Source organism: Ranitomeya imitator, chromosome 4, assembly GCF_032444005.1.
Source record: "Ranitomeya imitator isolate aRanImi1 chromosome 4, aRanImi1.pri, whole genome shotgun sequence".
Lineage (NCBI taxonomy): Eukaryota > Metazoa > Chordata > Amphibia > Anura > Dendrobatidae > Ranitomeya > Ranitomeya imitator.
In genome coordinates this window covers 682,606,820-682,627,304 of record NC_091285.1, presented here as the reverse complement: position 1 = coordinate 682,627,304, position 20,485 = coordinate 682,606,820, and the positions used below count along the sequence as shown (strand labels likewise).

The 20,485-nt window shown below is 34.4% G+C and overlaps 9 non-coding genes across 9 annotated transcripts; all 9 read left to right on the top strand.

Moving 5' to 3' along the window:
- Positions 1–874: 874 nt before the first annotated feature.
- TRNAW-CCA (transfer RNA tryptophan (anticodon CCA)) lies at positions 875–946 on the top strand. Its single transcript has one exon. It is a non-coding gene; the product is annotated as a tRNA-Trp (tRNA).
- Positions 947–3,028: 2,082 nt separating this feature from the next.
- On the top strand, positions 3,029–3,100 carry TRNAW-CCA (transfer RNA tryptophan (anticodon CCA)). The gene has a single exon. It is a non-coding gene; the product is annotated as a tRNA-Trp (tRNA).
- A 1,005-nt stretch (positions 3,101–4,105) lies between these two features.
- TRNAW-CCA (transfer RNA tryptophan (anticodon CCA)) lies at positions 4,106–4,177 on the top strand. Its single transcript has one exon. It is a non-coding gene; the product is annotated as a tRNA-Trp (tRNA).
- Positions 4,178–6,516: 2,339 nt separating this feature from the next.
- Positions 6,517–6,588, top strand: TRNAW-CCA (transfer RNA tryptophan (anticodon CCA)). Its single transcript has one exon. It is a non-coding gene; the product is annotated as a tRNA-Trp (tRNA).
- Positions 6,589–12,956: 6,368 nt separating this feature from the next.
- On the top strand, positions 12,957–13,028 carry TRNAW-CCA (transfer RNA tryptophan (anticodon CCA)). Its single transcript has one exon. It is a non-coding gene; the product is annotated as a tRNA-Trp (tRNA).
- Positions 13,029–15,116: 2,088 nt separating this feature from the next.
- Positions 15,117–15,188, top strand: TRNAW-CCA (transfer RNA tryptophan (anticodon CCA)). Its single transcript has one exon. It is a non-coding gene; the product is annotated as a tRNA-Trp (tRNA).
- A 1,006-nt stretch (positions 15,189–16,194) lies between these two features.
- TRNAW-CCA (transfer RNA tryptophan (anticodon CCA)) lies at positions 16,195–16,266 on the top strand. The gene has a single exon. It is a non-coding gene; the product is annotated as a tRNA-Trp (tRNA).
- Positions 16,267–17,266: 1,000 nt separating this feature from the next.
- TRNAW-CCA (transfer RNA tryptophan (anticodon CCA)) lies at positions 17,267–17,338 on the top strand. The gene has a single exon. It is a non-coding gene; the product is annotated as a tRNA-Trp (tRNA).
- Positions 17,339–19,003: 1,665 nt separating this feature from the next.
- TRNAW-CCA (transfer RNA tryptophan (anticodon CCA)) lies at positions 19,004–19,075 on the top strand. The gene has a single exon. It is a non-coding gene; the product is annotated as a tRNA-Trp (tRNA).
- Positions 19,076–20,485: the final 1,410 nt, after the last annotated feature.

Genomic DNA, 20,485 nt, shown 5'->3' with positions numbered 1-20,485 from the left:
TTATTTAAATGATATAGATTAATATCTTATCAACAATACTTTGATGAGAAATATTATTTGGGAATTGAGTTCAAAACATAAAAAAATCCATGCCGGCAACAGCCAATACTTTGTTCATGCCATTGTCTTCTTTGAATTTCTTAGAGAAGAGGGCTTATTACTAGATATTTAATTTTAAACTGGAAATCAATGAATCCGAATGTGATGATTTTAATTCAGCCCTGTTTATGTCTTTTCTAAACTGTGATTAAAAGTAGCAAATTTCCAGATGGGGTCCATATATTATCTCATGCACTTTTCATGTGAAGTATTGGAGCAAACATGCTTTTCAACTGACCTTGTGCACAATGGTAGCGCTTCTGACTCCATTAAAAAAGGCTGCGTGTTTATATCACATCAGGGTCGAGAAGCTCTTTCATCTTTTCATAACTTCATCGATGCTTGTGTTAAGATTGAAAACGGAAACTGAGTAATTCCACTGACAATAGAAAAATTCGACTTTGTTGCCACCTGTAGGCAAAGTGTTTAAAAATGTGTTTTATTTAAGTTATGCAGATTAATATCTTATCAACAATACTTTGATGAAAAATATCATTTGGGAATTGAGTTCAAAACATAAAAAAATAATCCTTGCCGGGAACTGCTAACACTTTGTTCTTGCCATTGTCATCTTTGAATTTGTAAGAAAAGAGAGTTTATTATTAGATTTTAAATATTAAACTGGAAATCCCTGAATCAGAATGTCATGATCTTAATTCATCCTTGTTTATATCTTTTCCAAAATGGGAGTAAAAGTTGCAAGTTTCCTGATGGCTTCCACATATTATCTTGTGCACTTTTCATGAGAAGTATTGGGCGTATATGCTTTTCAACTGACCTCGTGGCGCAACGGTAGCGCGTCTGACTCCAGATCAGAAGGTTGCGTGTTCAAATCACGTCGGGGTCAAGTAACTCTATCATCTTTTCATAACTTAATCGATGCTTGGGTAAAGATTGAAACGGAAACTGCGTAATCCTACTGACAATAGAATAGCTCAAGGTTGTTGTCATGTGTCAGCGCAGTGTTTGAAAAGTGTTTTATTTAAATGATATAGATTAATATCTTATCAACTATACTTTGATGAGAAATATCATTTGGGAATTGAGTTCAAAACATAAAAAAATCCATGCCGGGAACAGCCAATACTTTGTTCATGCCATTGTCTTTTTTGAATTTCTTAGAGAAGAAGGATTATTACTAGATATTTAATTTTAAACTGGAAATCAATGAATCCGAATGTGATGATTTTAATTCAGCCCTGTTTATGTCTTTTCTAAACTGTGATTAAAAGAAGCAAATTTCCAGATGGGGCCCATATATTATCTCATGCACTTTTCATGTGAAATATTGGAGCAAACATGCTTTTCAACTGACCTTGTGCACAATGGTAGCGCTTCTGACTCCATTAAAGAAGGCTGCGTGTTGATATTACATCAGGGTCAAGAAGCTCTTTCATCTCTTCATAACTTCATCGATGCTTGTGTTAAGATTGAAAACGGAAACTGAGTAATTCCACTGACAATAGAAAAATTCGACTTTGTTGCCACCTGTAGGCAAAGTGTTTAAAAATGTGTTTTATTTAAGTTATGTAGATTAATATCTTATCAACAATACTTTGTTGAAAAATATCATTTGGGAATTGAGTTCAAAACATAAAAAAATAATCCTTGCCGGGAACAGCTAACACTTTTTTCATGCCATTGTCATCTTTGAATTTGTAAGAAAAGAGAGTTTATTATTAGATTTTAAATTTTAAACTGGAAATCCCTGAATCAGAATGTCATGATCTTAATTCATCTTTGTTTATATCTTTTCCAAAATGGTAGTAAAAGTTGCAAGTTTCCTGATGGCTTCCACATATTATCTCGTGCACTTTTCATGAGAAGTATTGGGCGTACATGCTTATCAACTGACCTCGTGGCGCATTGGTAGCGCATCTGACTCCAGATCAGAAGGTTGCGTGTTCAAATTACATCGGGGTCAAGTAACTCTATCATCTTTTCATAACATAATCGATGCTTGGGTAAAGATTGAAACGGAAACTGCGTAATCCTACTGACAACAGAATAGCTCAACGTTGTTGTCATGTGGCAGTGCAGTGTTTGAAAGTTGTTTTATTTAAATGATATAGATTAATATCTTATCAACAATACTTTGATGAGAAATATCATTTGGGAATTGAGTTCAAAACATAAAAAAATCCATGCCGGGAACAGCCAATACTTTGTTCATGCCATTGTCTTCTTTGAATTTCTTAGAGAAGAGGGCTTATTACTAGATATTTAATTTTAAACTGGAAATCAATGAATCCGAATGTGATGATTTTAATTCAGCCCTGTTTATGTCTTTTCTAAACTGTGATTAAAAGAAGCAAATTTCCAGATGGGGCCCATATATTATCTCATGCACTTTTCATGTGAAGTATTGGAGCAAACATGCTTTTCAAATGACCTTGTGCACAATGCTAGCGCTTCTGACTCCATTAAAGAAGGCTGCGTGTTGATATTACATCAGGGTCGAGAAGCTCTTTCATCTTTTCATAACTTCATCGATGCTTGTGTTAAGATTGAAAACGGAAACTGAGTAATTCCACTGACAATAGAAAAATTCGACATTGTTGCCACCTATAGGCAAAGTGTTTAAAAATGTGTTTTATTTAAGTTATGTAGATTAATATCTTATCAACAATACTGTGATGAAAAATATCATTTGGGAATTGAGTTCAAAACATAAAAAAATAATCCTTGCCGGGAACAGCTAACACTTTGTTCATGCCATTGTCATCTTTGAATTTGTAAGAAAAGAGAGTTTATTATTAGATTTTAAATTTTAAACTGGAAATCCCTGAATCAGAATGTCATGATCTTAATTCATCTTTGTTTATATCTTTTCCAAAATGGGAGTAAAAGTTGCAAGTTTCCTGATGGCTTCCACATATTATCTTGTGCACTTTTCATGAGAAGTATTGGGCGTACATGGTTTTCAACTGACCTCGTGGCGCAACGGTAGCGCGTCTGACTCCAGATCAGAAGGTTGCGTGTTCAAATCACGTCGGGGTCAAGTAACTCTATCATCTTTTCATAACTTAATCGATGCTTGGGTAAAGATTGAAACGGAAACTGCGTAATCCTACTGACAATAGAATAGCTCAAAGTTGTTGTCATGTGTCAGCGCAGTGTTTGAAAAGTGTTTTATTTAAATGATATAGATTAATATCTTATCAACAATACTTTGATGAGAAATATCATTTGGGAATTGAGTTCAAAACATAAAAAAATCCATGCCGGGAACAGCCAATACTTTGTTCATGCCATTGTCTTCTTTGAATTTCTTAGAGAAGAGGGCTTATTACTAGATATTTAATTTTAAACTGGAAATCAATGAATCCGAATGTGATGATTTTAATTCAGCCCTGTTTATGTCTTTTCTAAACTGTGATTAAAAGTAGCAAATTTCCAGATGGGGTCCATATATTATCTCATGCACTTTTCATGTGAAGTATTGGAGCAAACATGCTTTTCAACTGACCTTGTGCACAATGGTAGCGCTTCTGACTCCATTAAAGAAGGCTGCGTGTTGATATTACATCAGGGTCGAGAAGCTCTTTCATCTTTTCATAACTTCATCGATGCTTGTGTTAAGATTGAAAACGGAAACTGAGTAATTCCACTGACAATAGAAAAATTCGACTTTGTTGCCACCTATAGGCAAAGTGTTTAAAAATGTGTTTTATTTAAGTTATGTAGATTAATATCTTATCAACAATACTTTGATGAAAAATATCATTTGGGAATTGAGTTCAAGACATAAAAAAATAATCCTTGCCGGGAACAGCTAACACTTTGTTCATGCCATTGTCATCATTGAATTTGTAAGAAAAGAGAGTTTATTATTAGATTTTAAATTTTAAACTGGAAATCCCTGAATCAGAATGTCATGATCTTAATTCATCTTTGTTTATATCTTTTCCAAAATGGGAGTAAAAGTTGCAAGTTTCCTGATGGCTTCCACATATTATCTCGTGCACTTTTCATGAGAAGTATTGGGCGTACATGCTTTTCAACTGACCTCGTGGCGCAGAGGTAGCGCGTCTGACTCCAGATCAGAAGGTTGCTTGTTCAAATCACGTCGGGGTCAAGTAACTCTATCATCTTTTCATAACTTAATCGATGCTTGGGTAAAGATTGAAACGGAAACTGCATAATCCTACTGACAATAGAATAGCTCAAAGTTGTTGTCATGTGTCAGCACAGTGTTTGAAAAGAGTTTTTTTTAAAAGATATAGATTAATATCTTATCAACAATACTTTGATGAGAAATATCATTTGGGAATTGAGTTCTAAACATAAAAAAATCCATGCCGGGAACAGCCAATACTTTGTTCATGCCATTGTCTTCTCTGAATTTCTTAGAGAAGAGGGCTTATTACTAGATATTTAATTTTAAACTGGAAATCAATGAATCCGAATGTGATGATTTTAATTCAGCCCTGTTTATGTCTTTTCTAAACTGTGATTAAAAGTAGCAAATTTCCAGATTGGGTCCATATATTATCTCATGCACTTTTCATGTGAAGTATTGGAGCAAACATGCTTTTCAACTGACCTTGTGCACAATGGTAGCGCTTCTGACTCCATTAAAGAAGGCTGCGTGTTGATATCACATCAGGGTCGAGAAGCTCTTTCATCTTTTCATAACTTCATCGATGCTTGTGTTAAGATTGAAAACTGAAACTGAGTAATTCTCCTGACAATAGAAAAATTCGACTTTGTTGCCACCTGTAGACAAAGTGTTTAAAAATGTGTTTTATTTAAGTTATGTAGATTAATATCTTATCAACAATACTGTGATGAAAAATATAATTTGGGAATTAAGTTCAAAACATAAAAAAATAATCCTTGCCGGGAAGAGCTAACACTTTGTTCATGCCTTTGTCATCTTTGAATTTGTAAGAAAAGAGAGTTTATTATTAGATTTTAAATTTTAAACTGGAAATCCCTGAATCAGAATGTCATGATCTTAATTCATCCTTGTTTATATCTTTTCCAAAATGGGAGTAAAAGTTGCAAGTTTCCTCATGGCTTCCAGATATTATCTTGTGCACTTTTCATGAGAAGTATTGGGCGTACACGCTTTTCAACTGACCTCGTGGCGCAATGGTAGCGCGTCTGACACTTTGTTCATGCCTTTGTCATATTTGAATTTGTAAGAAAAGAGAGTTTATTATTTGATTTTAAATTTAAAACTGGAAATCCCTGAATCAGAATGTCATGATCTTAATTCATCCTTGTTTATATCTTTTCCAAAATGGGAGTAAAAGTTGCAAGTTTCCTGATGGCTTCCAGATATTATCTTGTGCACTTTTCATGAGAAGTATTGGGCGTACATGCTTTTCAACTGACCTCGTGGCGCAACGGTAGCGCGTCTGACTCCATATCAGAAGGTTGCGTGTTCAAATCATGTCGGGGACAAGTAGCTCTATCATCTTCTCATAACTTAATCGATGCTTGGGTAAAGATTGAAACGGAAACTGCGTAATCCTACTGACAATAGAATAGCTCAACGTTGTTGTCATGTGTCAGCGCATGGTTTGAAAAGTGTTTTATTTAAATGATATAGATTAATATCTTATCAACAATACTTTGATGAGAAATATCATTTGGGAATTGAGTTCAAAACATAATAAAATCCATGCCGGGAACAGCCAATACTTTGTTCATGCCATTGTCTTCTTTGAATTTCTTAGAGAAGAGGGCTGATTACTAGATATTTAATTTTAAACTGGAAATCAATGAATCCGAATGTGATGATTTTAATTCAGCCCTGTTTATGTCTTTTCTAAACTGTGATTAAAAGTAGCAAATTTCCAGATGGGGTCCATATATTATCTCATGCACTTTTCATGTGAAGTATTGGAGCAAACATGCTTTTCAACTGACCTTGTGCACAATGGTAGCGCTTCTGACTCCATTAAAGAAGGCTGCGTGTTGATATTACATCAGGGTCGAGAAGCTCTTTCATGTTTTCATAACTTCATCGATGCTTGTGTTAAGATTGAAAATGGAAACTGAGTAATTCCACTGACAATAGAAAAATTCGACTTTGTTGCCACCTGTAGGCAAAGTGTTTAAAAATGTGTTTTATTTAAGTTATGTAGATTAATATCTTATCAACAATACTTTGATGAAAAATATCATTTGGGAATTGAGTTCAAAACATAAAAAAATAATCCTTGCCTGGAACAGCTAACACTTTGTTCATGCCATTGTCATCTTTGAATTTGTAAGAAAAGAGAGTTTATTATTAGATTTTACATTTTAAACTGGAAATCCCTGAATCAGAATGTCATGATCTTAATTCATCTTTGTTTATATCTTTTCCAAAATGGGAGTAAAAGTTGCAAGTTTCCTGATGGCTTCCACATATTATCTCGTGCACTTTTCATGAGAAGTATTGGGCGTACTTGCTTTTCAACTGACCTCGTGGCGCAACGGTAGCGCGTCTGACTCCAGATCAGAAGGTTGCGTGTTCAAATCACGTCGGGGTCAAGTAACTCTATCATCTTTTCATAACTTAACCGATGCTTGGGTAAAGATTGAAACGGAAACTGCATAATCCTACTGACAATAGAATAGCTCAACGTTGTTGTCATGTGTCAGCGCATGGTTTGAAAAGTGTTTTATTTAAATGATATAGATTAATATCTTATCAACAATACTTTGATGAGAAATATCATTTGGGAATTGAGTTCAAAACATAATAAAATCCATGCCGGGAACAGCCAATAGTTTGTTCATGCCATTGTCTTCTTTGAATTTCTTAGAGAAGAGGGCTGATTACTAGATATTTAATTTTAAACTGGAAATCAATGAATCCGAATGTGATGATTTTAATTCAGCCCTGTTTATGTCTTTTCTAAACTGTGATTAAAAGTAGCAAATTTCCAGATGGGGTCCATATATTATCTCATGCACTTTTCATGTGAAGTATTGGAGCAAACATGCTTTTCAACTGACCTTGTGCACAATGGTAGCGCTTCTGACTCCATTAAAGAAGGCTGCGTGTTGATATTACATCAGGGTCGAGAAGCTCTTTCATGTTTTCATAACTTCATCGATGCTTGTGTTAAGATTGAAAATGGAAACTGAGTAATTCCACTGACAATAGAAAAATTCAACTTTGTTGCCACCTTTAGGCAAAGTGTTTAAAAATGTGTTTTATTTAAGTTATGTAGATTAACATCTTATCAACAATACTGTGATGAAAAATATCATTTGGGAATTGAGTTCAAAACATAAAAAAAATAATCCTTGCCGGGAACAGCTAACACTTTGTTCATGTCATTGTCATCTTTGAATTTGTAAGAAAAGAGAGTTTATTATTAGATTTTAAATTTCAAACTGGAAATCCCTGAATCAGAATGTCATGATCTTAATTCATCCTTGTTTATATCTTTTCCAAAATGGGAGTAAAAGTTGCAAGTTTCCTGATGGCTTCCAGATATTATCTCGTGCACTTTTCATGAGAAGTATTGGGCATACATGCTTTTCAACTGACCTCGTGGCGCATTGGTAGCGCATCTGACTCCAGATCAGAAGGTTGCGTGTTCAAATCACGTCGGTCTCAAGTAATTCTATCATGTTTTCATAACTTAATCGATGCTTGGGTAAAGATTGAAACGAAACTGCGTAATCCTACTGACAATAGAATAGCTCAACGTTGTTGTCACGTGGCAGTGCAGTGTTTGAAAAGTGTTTTATTTAAATGATATAGATTAATATCTTATCAACAATACTTTGATGAGAAATATCATTTGGGAATTGAGTTCAAAACATAAAAAAATCCATGCCGGGAACAGCCAATACTTTGTTCATGCCATTGTCTTCTTTGAATTTCTTAGAGAAGAGGGCTTATTACTAGATATTTAATTTTAAACTGGAAATCAATGAATCCGAATGTGATGATTTTAATTCAGCCCTGTTTATGTCTTTTCTAAACTGTGATTAAAAGAAGCAAATTTCCAGATGGGGTCCATATATTATCTCATGCACTTTTCATGTGAAGTATTGGAGCAAACATGCTTTTCAACTGACCTTGTGCACAATGGTAGCGCTTCTGACTCCATTAAAGAAGGCTGCGTGTTGATATCACATCAGGGTCGAGAAGCTCTTTCATCTTTTCATAACTTCATCGATGCTTGTGTTAAGTTTGAAAACGGAAACTGAGTAATTCCACTGACAATAGAAAAATTCGACTTTGTTGCCACCTGTAGGCAAAGTGTTTAAAAATGTGTTTTATTTAAGTTATGTAGATTAATATCTTATCAACAATACTTTGATGAAAAATATCATTTGGGAATTGAGTTCAAAACATAAAAAAATAATCCTTGCCGGGAACAGCTAACACTTTGTTCATGCCATTGTCATCTTTGAATTTGTAAGAAAAGAGAGTTTATTATTAGATTTTAAATTTTAAACTGGAAATCCCTGAATCAGAATGTCATGATCTTAATTCATCTTTGTTTATATCTTTTCCAAAATGGGAGTAAAAGTTGCAAGTTTCCTGATGGCTTCCACATATTATCTCGTGCACTTTTCATGAGAAGTATTGGGCATACATGCTTTTCAACTGACCTCGTGGCGCAACGGTAGCGCGTCTGACTCCAGATCAGAAAGTTGCGTGTTCAAATCATGTCGTAACTCTATCATCTTTTCATAACTTAATCGATGCTTGGGTAAAGATTGAAACGGAAACTGCGTAATCCTACTGACGATAGAATAGCTCAACGTTGTTGTCATGTGTCAGCGCAGTGTTTGAAAAGTGTTTTATTTAAATGATATAGATTAATATATTATCAACAATACTTTGATGAGAAATATCATTTGGGAATTGAGTTCAAAATATAAAAAAATTCATGCCGGGAACAGCCAATACTTTGTTCATGCCATTGTCTTCTTTGAATTTCTTAGAGAAGAGGGCTTATTACTAGATATTTAATTTTAAACTGGAAATCAATGAATCCGAATGTGATGATTTTAATTCAGCCCTGTTTATGTCTTTTCTAAACTGTGATTAAAAGTAGCAAATTTCCAGATGGGGTCCATATATTATCTCATGCACTTTTCATGTGAAGTATTGGAGCAAACATGCTTTTCAACTGACCTTGTGCACAATGGTAGCGCTTCTGACTCCATTAAAGAAGGCTGCGTGTTGATATCACATCAGGGTCGAGAAGCTCTTTCATCTTTTCATAACTTCATCGATGCTTGTGTTAAGTTTGAAAACGGAAACTGAGTAATTCCACTGACAATAGAAAAATTCGACTTTGTTGCCACCTGTAGGCAAAGTGTTTAAAAATGTGTTTTATTTAAGTTATGTAGATTAATATCTTATCAACAATACTTTGATGAAAAATATCATTTGGGAATTGAGTTCAAAACATAAAAAAATAATCCTTGCCGGGAACAGCTAACACTTTGTTCATGCCATTGTCATCTTTGAATTTGTAAGAAAAGAGAGTTTATTATTAGATTTTAAATTTTAAACTGGAAATCCCTGAATCAGAATGTCATGATCTTAATTCATCTTTGTTTATATCTTTTCCAAAATGGGAGTAAAAGTTGCAAGTTTCCTGATGGCTTCCACATATTATCTCGTGCACTTTTCATGAGAAGTATTGGGCATACATGCTTTTCAACTGACCTCGTGGCGCAACGGTAGCGCGTCTGACTCCAGATCAGAAAGTTGCGTGTTCAAATCATGTCGTAACTCTATCATCTTTTCATAACTTAATCGATGCTTGGGTAAAGATTGAAACGGAAACTGCGTAATCCTACTGACGATAGAATAGCTCAACGTTGTTGTCATGTGTCAGCGCAGTGTTTGAAAAGTGTTTTATTTAAATGATATAGATTAATATATTATCAACAATACTTTGATGAGAAATATCATTTGGGAATTGAGTTCAAAATATAAAAAAATTCATGCCGGGAACAGCCAATACTTTGTTCATGCCATTGTCTTCTTTGAATTTCTTAGAGAAGAGGGTTTATTACTAGATATTTAATTTTAAACTGGAAATCAATGAATCCGAATGTGATGATTTTAATTCAGCCCTGTTTATGTCTTTTCTAAACTGTGATTAAAAGTAGCAAATTTCCAGATGGGGTCCATATATTATCTCATGCACTTTTCATGTGAAGTATTGGAGCAAACATGCTTTTCAACTGACCTTGTGCACAATGGTAGCGCTTCTGACTCCATTAAAGAAGGCTGCGTGTTGATATTACATCAGGGTCGAGAAGCTCTTTCATCTTTTCATAACTTCATCGATGCTTGTGTTAAGATTGAAAACGGAAACTGAGTAATTCCACTGACAATAGAAAAATTCAACTTTGTTGCCACCTGTAGCAAAGTGTTTAAAAATGTGCTTTATTTAAGTTATGTAGATTAACATCTTATCAACAATACTGTGATGAAAAATATCATTTGGGAATTGAGTTCAAAACATAAAAAAAATAATCCTTGCCGGGAACAGCTAACACTTTGTTCATGCCATTGTCATCTTTGAATTTGTAAGAAAAGAGAGTTTATTATTAGATTTTAAATTTTAAACTGGAAATCCCTGAATCAGAATGTCATGATCTTAATTCATCCTTGTTTATATCTTTTCCAAAATGGGAGTAAAAGTTGCAAGTTTCCTGATGGCTTCCACATATTATCTCGTGCACTTTTCATGAGAAGTATTGGGCATACGTGCTTTTCAACTAACCTCATGGCGCATTGGTAGCGCATCTGACTCCAGATTAGAATGTTGCGTGTTCAAATCACGTCGGTCTCAAGTAACTCTACCATTTTTTCATAACTTAATCGATGCTTGGGTAAAGATTGAAACGGAAACTGCGTAATCCTACTGACAATAGAATAGCTCAACGTTGTTGTCATGTGGCAGTGCAGTGTTTGAAAAGTGTTTTATTTAAATGATATAGATTAATATCTTATCAACAATACTTTGATGAGAAATATCATTTGGGAATTGAGTTCAAAACATAAAAAAATCCATGCCGGGAACAGCCAATACTTTGTTCATGCCATTGTCTTCTTTGAATCTCTTAGAGAAGAGGGCTTATTACTAGATATTTAATTTTAAACTGGAAATCAATGAATCCGAATGTGATGATTTTAATTCAGCCCTGTTTATGTCTTTTCTAAACTGTGATTAAAAGTAGCAAATTTCCAGATGGGGTCCATATATTATCTCATGCACTTTTCATGTGAAGTATTGGAGCAAACATGCTTTTCAACTGACCTTGTGCACAATGGTAGCGCTTCTGACTCCATTAAAGAAGGCTGCGTGTTGATATTACATCAGGGTCGAGAAGCTCTTTCATGTTTTCATAACTTCATCGATGCTTGTGTTAAGATTGAAAATGGAAACTGAGTAATTCCACTGACAATAGAAAAATTCAACTTTGTTGCCACCTTTAGGCAAAGTGTTTAAAAATGTGTTTTATTTAAGTTATGTAGATTAACATCTTATCAACAATACTGTGATGAAAAATATCATTTGGGAATTGAGTTCAAAACATAAAAAAAATAATCCTTGCCGGGAACAGCTAACACTTTGTTCATGCCATTGTCATCTTTGAATTTGTAAGAAAAGAGAGTTTATTATTAGATTTTAAATTTTAAACTGGAAATCCCTGAATCAGAATGTCATGATCTTAATTCATCCTTGTTTATATCTTTTCCAAAATGGGAGTAAAAGTTGCAAGTTTCCTGATGGCTTCCAGATATTATCTCGTGCACTTTTCATGAGAAGTATTGGGCATACATGCTTTTCAACTGACCTCGTGGCGCAACGGTAGCGCGTCTGACTCCAGATCAGAAAGTTGCGTGTTCAAATCATGTCGTAACTCTATCATCTTTTCATAACTTAATCGATGCTTGGGTAAAGATTGAAATGGAAACTGCGTAATCCTACTGACAATAGAATAGCTCAACGTTGTTGTCATGTGTCAGCGCGGTGTTTGAAAAGTGTTTTATTTAAATGATATAGATTAATATCTTATCAACAATACTTTGATGAGAAATATCATTTGGGAATTGAGTTCAAAACATAAAAAAATCCATGCCGGGAACAGCCAATACTTTGTTCATGCCATTGTCTTCTTTGAATTTCTTAGAGAAGAGGGCTTGTTACTAGATATTTAATTTTAAACTGGAAATCAATTAATCCGAATGTGATGATTTTAATTCAGCCCTGTTTATGTCTTTTCTAAACTGTGATTAAAAGAAGCAAATTTCCAGATGGGGTCCATATATTATCTCATGCACTTTTCATGTGAAGTATTGGAGCAAACATGCTTTTCAACTGACCTTGGGCACAATGGTAGCGCTTCTGACTCCATTAAAGAAGGCTGCGTGTTGATATCACATCAGGGTCGAGAAGCTCTTTCATCTTTTCATAACTTCATTGATGCTTGTGTTAAGATTGAAAACGGAAACTGAGTAATTCAACTGACAATAGAAAAATTCAACTTTGTTGCCACCTGTAGGCAAAGTGTTTAAAAATGTGTTTTATTTAAGTTATGTAGATTAACATCTTATCAACAATACTGTGATGAAAAATATCATTTGGGAATTGAGTTCAAAACATAAAAAAAATAATCCTTGCCGGGAACAGCTAACACTTTGTTCATGCCATTGTCATCTTTGAATTTGTAAGAAAAGAGAGTTTATTATTAGATTTTAAATTTTAAACTGGAAATCCCTGATTCAGAATGTCATGATCTTAATTCATCCTTGTTTATATCTTTTCCAAAATGGGAGTAAAAGTTGCAAGTTTCCTGATGGCTTCCAGATATTATCTTGTGCACTTTTCATGAGAAGTATTGGGCGTACATGCTTTTCAACTGACCTCGTGGCGCAACGGTAGCGCGTCTGACTCCAGATCAGAAGGTTGCGTGTTCAAATCACGTCGGGGTCAAGTAACTCTATCATCTTTTCATAACTTAATCGATGCTTGGGTAAAGATTGAAACGGAAACTGCGTAATCTTACTGACAATAGAATAGCTCAACGTTGTTGTCATGTGTCAGCGCTGTGTTTGAAAAGTGTTTTATTTAAATGATATAGATTAATATCTTATCAACAATACTTTGATGAGAAATATCATTTGGGAATTGAGTTCAAAACATAAAAAAATCCATGCCGGGAACAGCCAATACTTTGTTCATGCCATTGTCTTCTTTGAATTTCTTAGAGAAGAGGGCTTGTTACTAGATATTTAATTTTAAACTGGAAATCAATTAATCCGAATGTGATGATTTTAATTCAGCCCTGTTTATGTCTTTTCTAAACTGTGATTAAAAGTAGCAAATTTCCAGATGGGGTCCATATATTATCTCATGCACTTTTCATGTGAAGTATTGGAGCAAACATGCTTTTCAACTGACCTTGTGCACAATGGTAGCGCTTCTGACTCCATTAAAGAAGGCTGCGTGTTGATATCACATCAGGGTCGAGAAGCTCTTTCATCTTTTCATAACTTCATCGATGCTTGTGTTAAGATTGAAAACGGAAACTGAGTAATTCCACTGACAATAGAAAAATTCGACTTTGTTGCCACCTTTAGGCAAAGTGTTTAAAAATGTGTTTTATTTAAGTTATGTAGATTAACATCTTATCAACAATACTGTGATGAAACATATCATTTGGGAATTGAGTTCAAAAAACATAAAAAAAATAATCCTTGCCGGGAACAGCTAACACTTTGTTCATGCCATTGTCATCTTTGAATTTGTAAGAAAAGAGAGTTTATTATTAGATTTTAAATTTTAAACTGGAAATGCCTGAATCAGAATGTCATGATCTTAATTCATCCTTGTTTATATCTTTTCCAAAATGGGAGTAAAAGTTGCAAGTTTCCTGATGGCTTCCAGATATTATCTTGTGCACTTTTCATGAGAAGTATTGGGCATACATGCTTTTCAACTGACCTCGTGGTGCAACGGTTGAGCGTCTGACTCCAGATCAGAAGGTTGCGTGTTCAAATCACGTCGGGGTCAAGTAACTCTATCATCTTTTCATAACTTAATCGATGCTTGGGTAAAGATTGAAACGGAAACTGCGTAATCCTACTGACAATAGAATAGCTCAAAGTTGTTGTCATGTGTCAGCGCAGTGTTTGAAAAGTGTTTTATTTAAATGATATAGATTAATATCTTATCAACAATACTTTGATGAGAAATATCATTTGGGAATTGAGTTCAAAACATAAAAAAATCCATGCCGGGAACAGCCAATACTTTGTTCATGCCATTGTCTTCTTTGAATTTCTTAGAGAAGAGGGCTTGTTACTAGATATTTAATTTTAAACTGGAAATCAATGAATCCGAATGTGATGATTTTAATTCAGCCCTGTTTATGTCTTTTCTAAACTGTGATTAAAAGTAGCAAATTTCCAGATGGGGTCCATATATTATCTCATGCACTTTTCATGTGAAGTATTGGAGCAAACATGCTTTTCAACTGACCTTGTGCACAATGGTAGCGCTTCTGACTCCATTAAAGAAGGCTGCGTGTTGATATCACATCAGGGTCGAGAAGCTCTTTCATCTTTTCATAACTTCATCGATGCTTGTGTTAAGATTGAAAACGGAAACTGAGTAATTCCACTGACAATAGAAAAATTCGACTTTGTTGCCACCTTTAGGCAAAGTGTTTAAAAATGTGTTTTATTTAAGTTATGTAGATTAACATCTTATCAACAATACTGTGATGAAACATATCATTTGGGAATTGAGTTCAAAAAACATAAAAAAAATAATCCTTGCCGGGAACAGCTAACACTTTGTTCATGCCATTGTCATCTTTGAATTTGTAAGAAAAGAGAGTTTATTATTAGATTTTAAATTTTAAACTGGAAATCCCTGAATCAGAATGTCATGATCTTAATTCATCCTTGTTTATATCTTTTCCAAAATGGGAGTAAAAGTTGCAAGTTTCCTGATGGCTTCCAGATATTATCTTGTGCACTTTTCATGAGAAGTATTGGGCGTACATGCTTTTCAACTGACCTCGTGGCGCAACGGTTGCGCGTCTGACTCCAGATCAGAAGGTTGCGTGTTCAAATCACGTCGGGGTCAAGTAACTCTATCATCTTTTCATAACTTAATCGATGCTTGGGTAAAGATTGAAACGGAAACTGCGTAATCCTACTGACAATAGAATAGCTCAACGTTGTTGTCATGTGTCAGCGCGGTGTTTGAAAAGTGTTTTATTTAAATGATATAGATTAATATCTTATCAACAATACTTTGATGAGAAATATCATTTGGGAATTGAGTTCAAAACATAAAAAAATCCATGCCGGGAACAGCCAATACTTTGTTCATGCCATTGTCTTCTTTGAATTTCTTAGAGAAGAGGGCTTGTTACTAGATATTTAATTTTAAACTGGAAATCAATGAATCCGAATGTGATGATTTTAATTCAGCCCTGTTTATGTCTTTTCTAAACTGTGATTAAAAGTAGCAAATTTCCAGATGGGGTCCATATATTATCTCATGCACTTTTCATGTGAAGTATTGGAGCAAACATGCTTTTCAACTGACCTTGTGCACAATGGTAGCGCTTCTGACTCCATTAAAGAAGGCTGCGTGTTGATATCACATCAGGGTCGAGAAGCTCTTTCATCTTTTCATAACTTCATCGATGCTTGTGTTAAGATTGAAAACGGAAACTGAGTAATTCAACTGACAATAGAAAAATTCGACTTTGTTGCCACCTGTAGGCAAAGTGTTTAAAAATGTGTTTTATTTAAGTTATGTAGATTAACATCTTATCAACAATACTGTGATGAAAAATATCATTTGGGAATTGAGTTCAAAACATAAAAAAAATAATCCTTGCCGGGAACAGCTAACACTTTGTTCATGCCATTGTCATCTTTGAATTTGTAAGAAAAGAGAGTTTATTATTAGACTTTAAATTTTAAACTGGAAATCCCTGATTCAGAATGTCATGATCTTAATTCATCCTTGTTTATATCTTTTCCAAAATGGGAGTAAAAGTTGCAAGTTTCCTGATGGCTTCCAGATATTATCTCGTGCACTTTTCATGAGAAGCATTGGGCGTGCATGCTTTTCAACTGACCTCGTGGCGAAACGGTAACGCGTCTGACTCCAGATCAGAAGGTTGCGTGTTCAAATCATGTCGCGGTCAAGTAACTCTATCATCTTTTCATAACTTAATCGATGCTTGGGTAAAGATTGAAACGGAAACTGCGTAATCCTACTGACAATAGAATAGCTCAACGTTGTTGTCATGTGTCAGCGCAGTGTTTGAAAAGTGTTTTATTTAAATGATATAGATTAATATCTTATCAACAATACTTTGATGAGAAATATCATTTGGGAATTGAGTTCAAAACATAAAAAAATCCATGCCGGGAACAGCCAATACTTTGTTCATGCCATTGTCTTCTTTGAATTTCTTAGAGAAGAGGGCTTATTACTAGATATTTAATTTTAAACTGGAAATCAATGAATCCGAATGTGATGATTTTAATTCAGCCCTGTTTATGTCTTTTCTAAACTGTGATTAAAAGTAGCAAATTTCCAGATTGGGTCCATATATTATCTCATGCACTTTTCATGTGAAGTATTGGAGCAAACATGCTTTTCAACTGACCTTGTGCACAATGGTAGCGCTTCTGACTCCATTAAAGAAGGCTGCGTGTTGATATCACATCAGGGTCGAGAAGCTCATATTTTCATAACTTCATCGATGCTTGTGTTGAGATTGAAAACGGAAACTGAGTAATTCTCCTGACAATAGAAAAATTCGACTTTGTTGCCACCTGTAGGCAAAGTGTTTAAAAATTTGTTTTATTTAAGTTATGTAGATTAATATCTCATCAACAATACTTTGATGAAAAATATCATTTGGGAATTGAGTTCAAAACTTAAAAAAATAATCCTTGCCGGGAACAGCTAACACTTTGTTCATGCCATTGTCATCTTTGAATTTGTAAGAAAAGGAGTTTATTATTAGATTTTAAATTTTAAACTGGAAATCCCTGATTCAGAATGTCATGATCTTAATTCATCCTTGTTTATATCTTTTCCAAAATGGGAGTAAAAGTTGCAAGTTTCCTGATGGCTTCCAGATATTATCTTGTGCACTTTTCATGAGAAGTATTGGGCGTACATGCTTTTCAACTGACCTCGTGGCGCAACGGTAGCGCGTCTGACTCCAGATCAGAAGGTTGCGTGTTCATATCACGTCAGGGTCAAGTAACTCTATCATCTTTTAATAACTTAATCGATGCTTGGGTAAAGATTGAAACGGAAACTGCGTAATCCTACTGACAATAGAATAGCTCAACGTTGTTGTCATGTGTCAGCGCAGTGTTTGAAAAGTGTTTTATTTAAATGATATAGATTGATATCTTATCAACAATACTTTGATGAGAAATATCATTTGGGAATTGAGTTCAAAACATAAAAAAATCCATGCCGGGAACAGCCAATACTTTGTTCATGCCATTGTCTTCTTTGAATTTCTTAGAGAAGAGGGCTTATTACTAGATATTTAATTTTAAACTGGAAATAAATGAATCATTGTCAACTGACCTCGTGGCGCAACAGCTAACACTTTGTTCATGCCATTGTCATCTTTGAATTTGTAAGAAAAGGAGTTTATTATTAGATTTTAAATTTTAAACTGGAAATCCCTGAATCAGAATGTCATGATCTTAATTCATCCTTGTTTATATCTTTTCCAAAATGGGAGTAAAAGTTGCAAGTTTCCTGATGGCTTCCAGATATTATCTTGTGCACTTTTCATGAGAAGTATTGGGCGTACATGCTTTTCAACTGACCTCGTGGTGCATTGGTAGCGCGTCTGACTTCAGATCAGAAGGTTGCGTGTTCAAATAATGTCGGGGACAAGTAACTCTATCATCTTTTCATAACTTAATCGATGCTAGGGTAAAGATTGAAACGGAAACTGCGTAATCCTACTGACAATAGAATAGCTCAACGTTGTTGTCATGTGTCAGCGCAGTGTTTGAAAAGTGTTTTATTTAAATGATATAGATTGATATCTTATCAACAATACTTTGATGAGAAATATCATTTGGGAATTGAGTTCAAAACATAAAAAAATCCATGCCGGGAACAGCCAATACTTTGTTCATGCCATTGTCTTCTTTGAATTTCTTAGAGAAGAGGGCTTATTACTAGATATTTAATTTTAAACTGGAAATCAATGAATCCGAATGTGATGATTTTAATTCAGCCCTGTTTATGTCTTTTCTAAACTGTGATGAAAAGTAGCAAATTTCCAGATGGGGTCCATATATTATCTCATGCACTTTTCATGTGAAGTATTGGAGCAAACATGCTTTTCAACTGACCTTGTGCACAATGGTAGCGCTTCTGACTCCATTAAAGAAGGCTGCGTGTTGATATCACATCAGGGTCGAGAAGCTCTTTCATCTTTTCATAACTTCATCGATGCTTGTGTTAAGATTGAAAACGGAAACTGAGTAATTCCACTGACAATAGAAAAATTCGACTTTGTTGCCACCTTTAGGCAAAGTGTTTAAAAATGTGTTTTATTTAAGTTATGTAGATTAACATCTTATCAACAATACTGTGATGAAAAATATCATTTGGGAATTGAGTTCAAAAAACATAAAAAAAATAATCCTTGCCGGGAACAGCTAACACTTTGTTCATGCCATTGTCATCTTTGAATTTGTAAGAAAAGAGAGTTTATTATTAGATTTTAAATTTTAAACTGGAAATCCCTGAATCAGAATGTCATGATCTTAATTCATCCTTGTTTATATCTTTTCCAAAATGGGAGTAAAAGTTGCAAGTTTCCTGATGGCTTCCAGATATTATCTTGTGCACTTTTCATGAGAAGTATTGGGCGTACATGCTTTTCAACTGACCTCGTGGCGCAACGGTAGCGCGTCTGACTCCAGATCAGAAGGTTGCGTGTTCAAATCACGTCAGGGTCAAGTAACTCTATCATCTTTTAATAACTTAATCGATGCTTGGGTAAAGATTGAAACGGAAACTGCGTAATCCTACTGACAATAGAATAGCTCAACGTTGTTGTCATGTGTCAGCGCGGTGTTTGAAAAGTGTTTTATTTAAATGATATAGATTAATATCTTATCAACAATACTTTGATGAGAAATATTATTTGGGAATTGAGTTCAAAACATAAAAAAATCCATGCCGGGAACAGCCAATACTTTGTTCATGCCATTGTCTTCTTTGAATTTCTTAGAGAAGAGGGCTTATTACTAGATATTTAATTTTAAACTGGAAATCAATTAATCCGAATGTGATGATTTTAATTCAGCCCTGTTTATGTCTTTTCTAAACTGTGATTAAAAGTAGCAAATTTCCAGATGGGGTCCATATATTATCTCATGCACTTTTCATGTGAAGTATTGGAGCAAACATGCTTTTCAACTGACCTTGTGCACAATGGTAGCGCTTCTGACTCCATTAAAGAAGGCTGCGTGTTGATATCACATCAGGGTCGAGAAGCTCTTTCATCTTTTCATAACTTCATCGATGCTTGTGTTAAGATTGAAAACGGAAACTGAGTAATTCAACTGACAATAGAAAAATTCGACTTTGTTGCCACCTGTAGGCAAAGTGTTTAAAAATGTGTTTTATTTAAGTTATGTAGATTAACATCTTATCAACAATACTGTGACGAAAAATATCATTTGGGAATTGAGTTCAAAACATAAAAAAATCCATGCCGGGAACAGCCAATACTTTGTTCATGCCATTGTCTTCTTTGAATTTCTTAGAGAAGAGGGCTTATTACTAGATATTTAATTTTAAACTGGAAATCAATGAATCCGAAAGTGATGATTTTAATTCAGCCCTGTTTATGTCTTTTCTAAACTGTGATTAAAAGTAGCAAATTTCCAGATGGGGTCCATATATTATCTCATGCACTTTTCATGTGAAGTATTGGAGCAAACATGCTTTTCAACTGACCTTGTGCACAATGGTAGCGCTTCTGACTCCATTAAAGAAGGCTGCGTGTTGATATCACATCAGGGTCGAGAAGCTCTTTCATCTTTTCATAACTTCATCGATGCTTGTGTTAAGATTGAAAACGGAAACTGAGTAATTCCACTGACAATAGAAAAATTCGACTTTGTTGCCACCTTTAGGCAAAGTGTTTAAAAATGTGTTTTATTTAAGTTACGTAGATTAACATCTTATCAACAATACTGTGATGAAAAATATCATTTGGGAATTGAGTTCAAAAAACATAAAAAAAATAATCCTTGCCGGGAACAGCTAACACTTTGTTCATGCCATTGTCATCTTTGAATTTGTAAGAAAAGAGAGTTTATTATTAGATTTTAAATTTTAAACTGGAAATCCCTGAACCA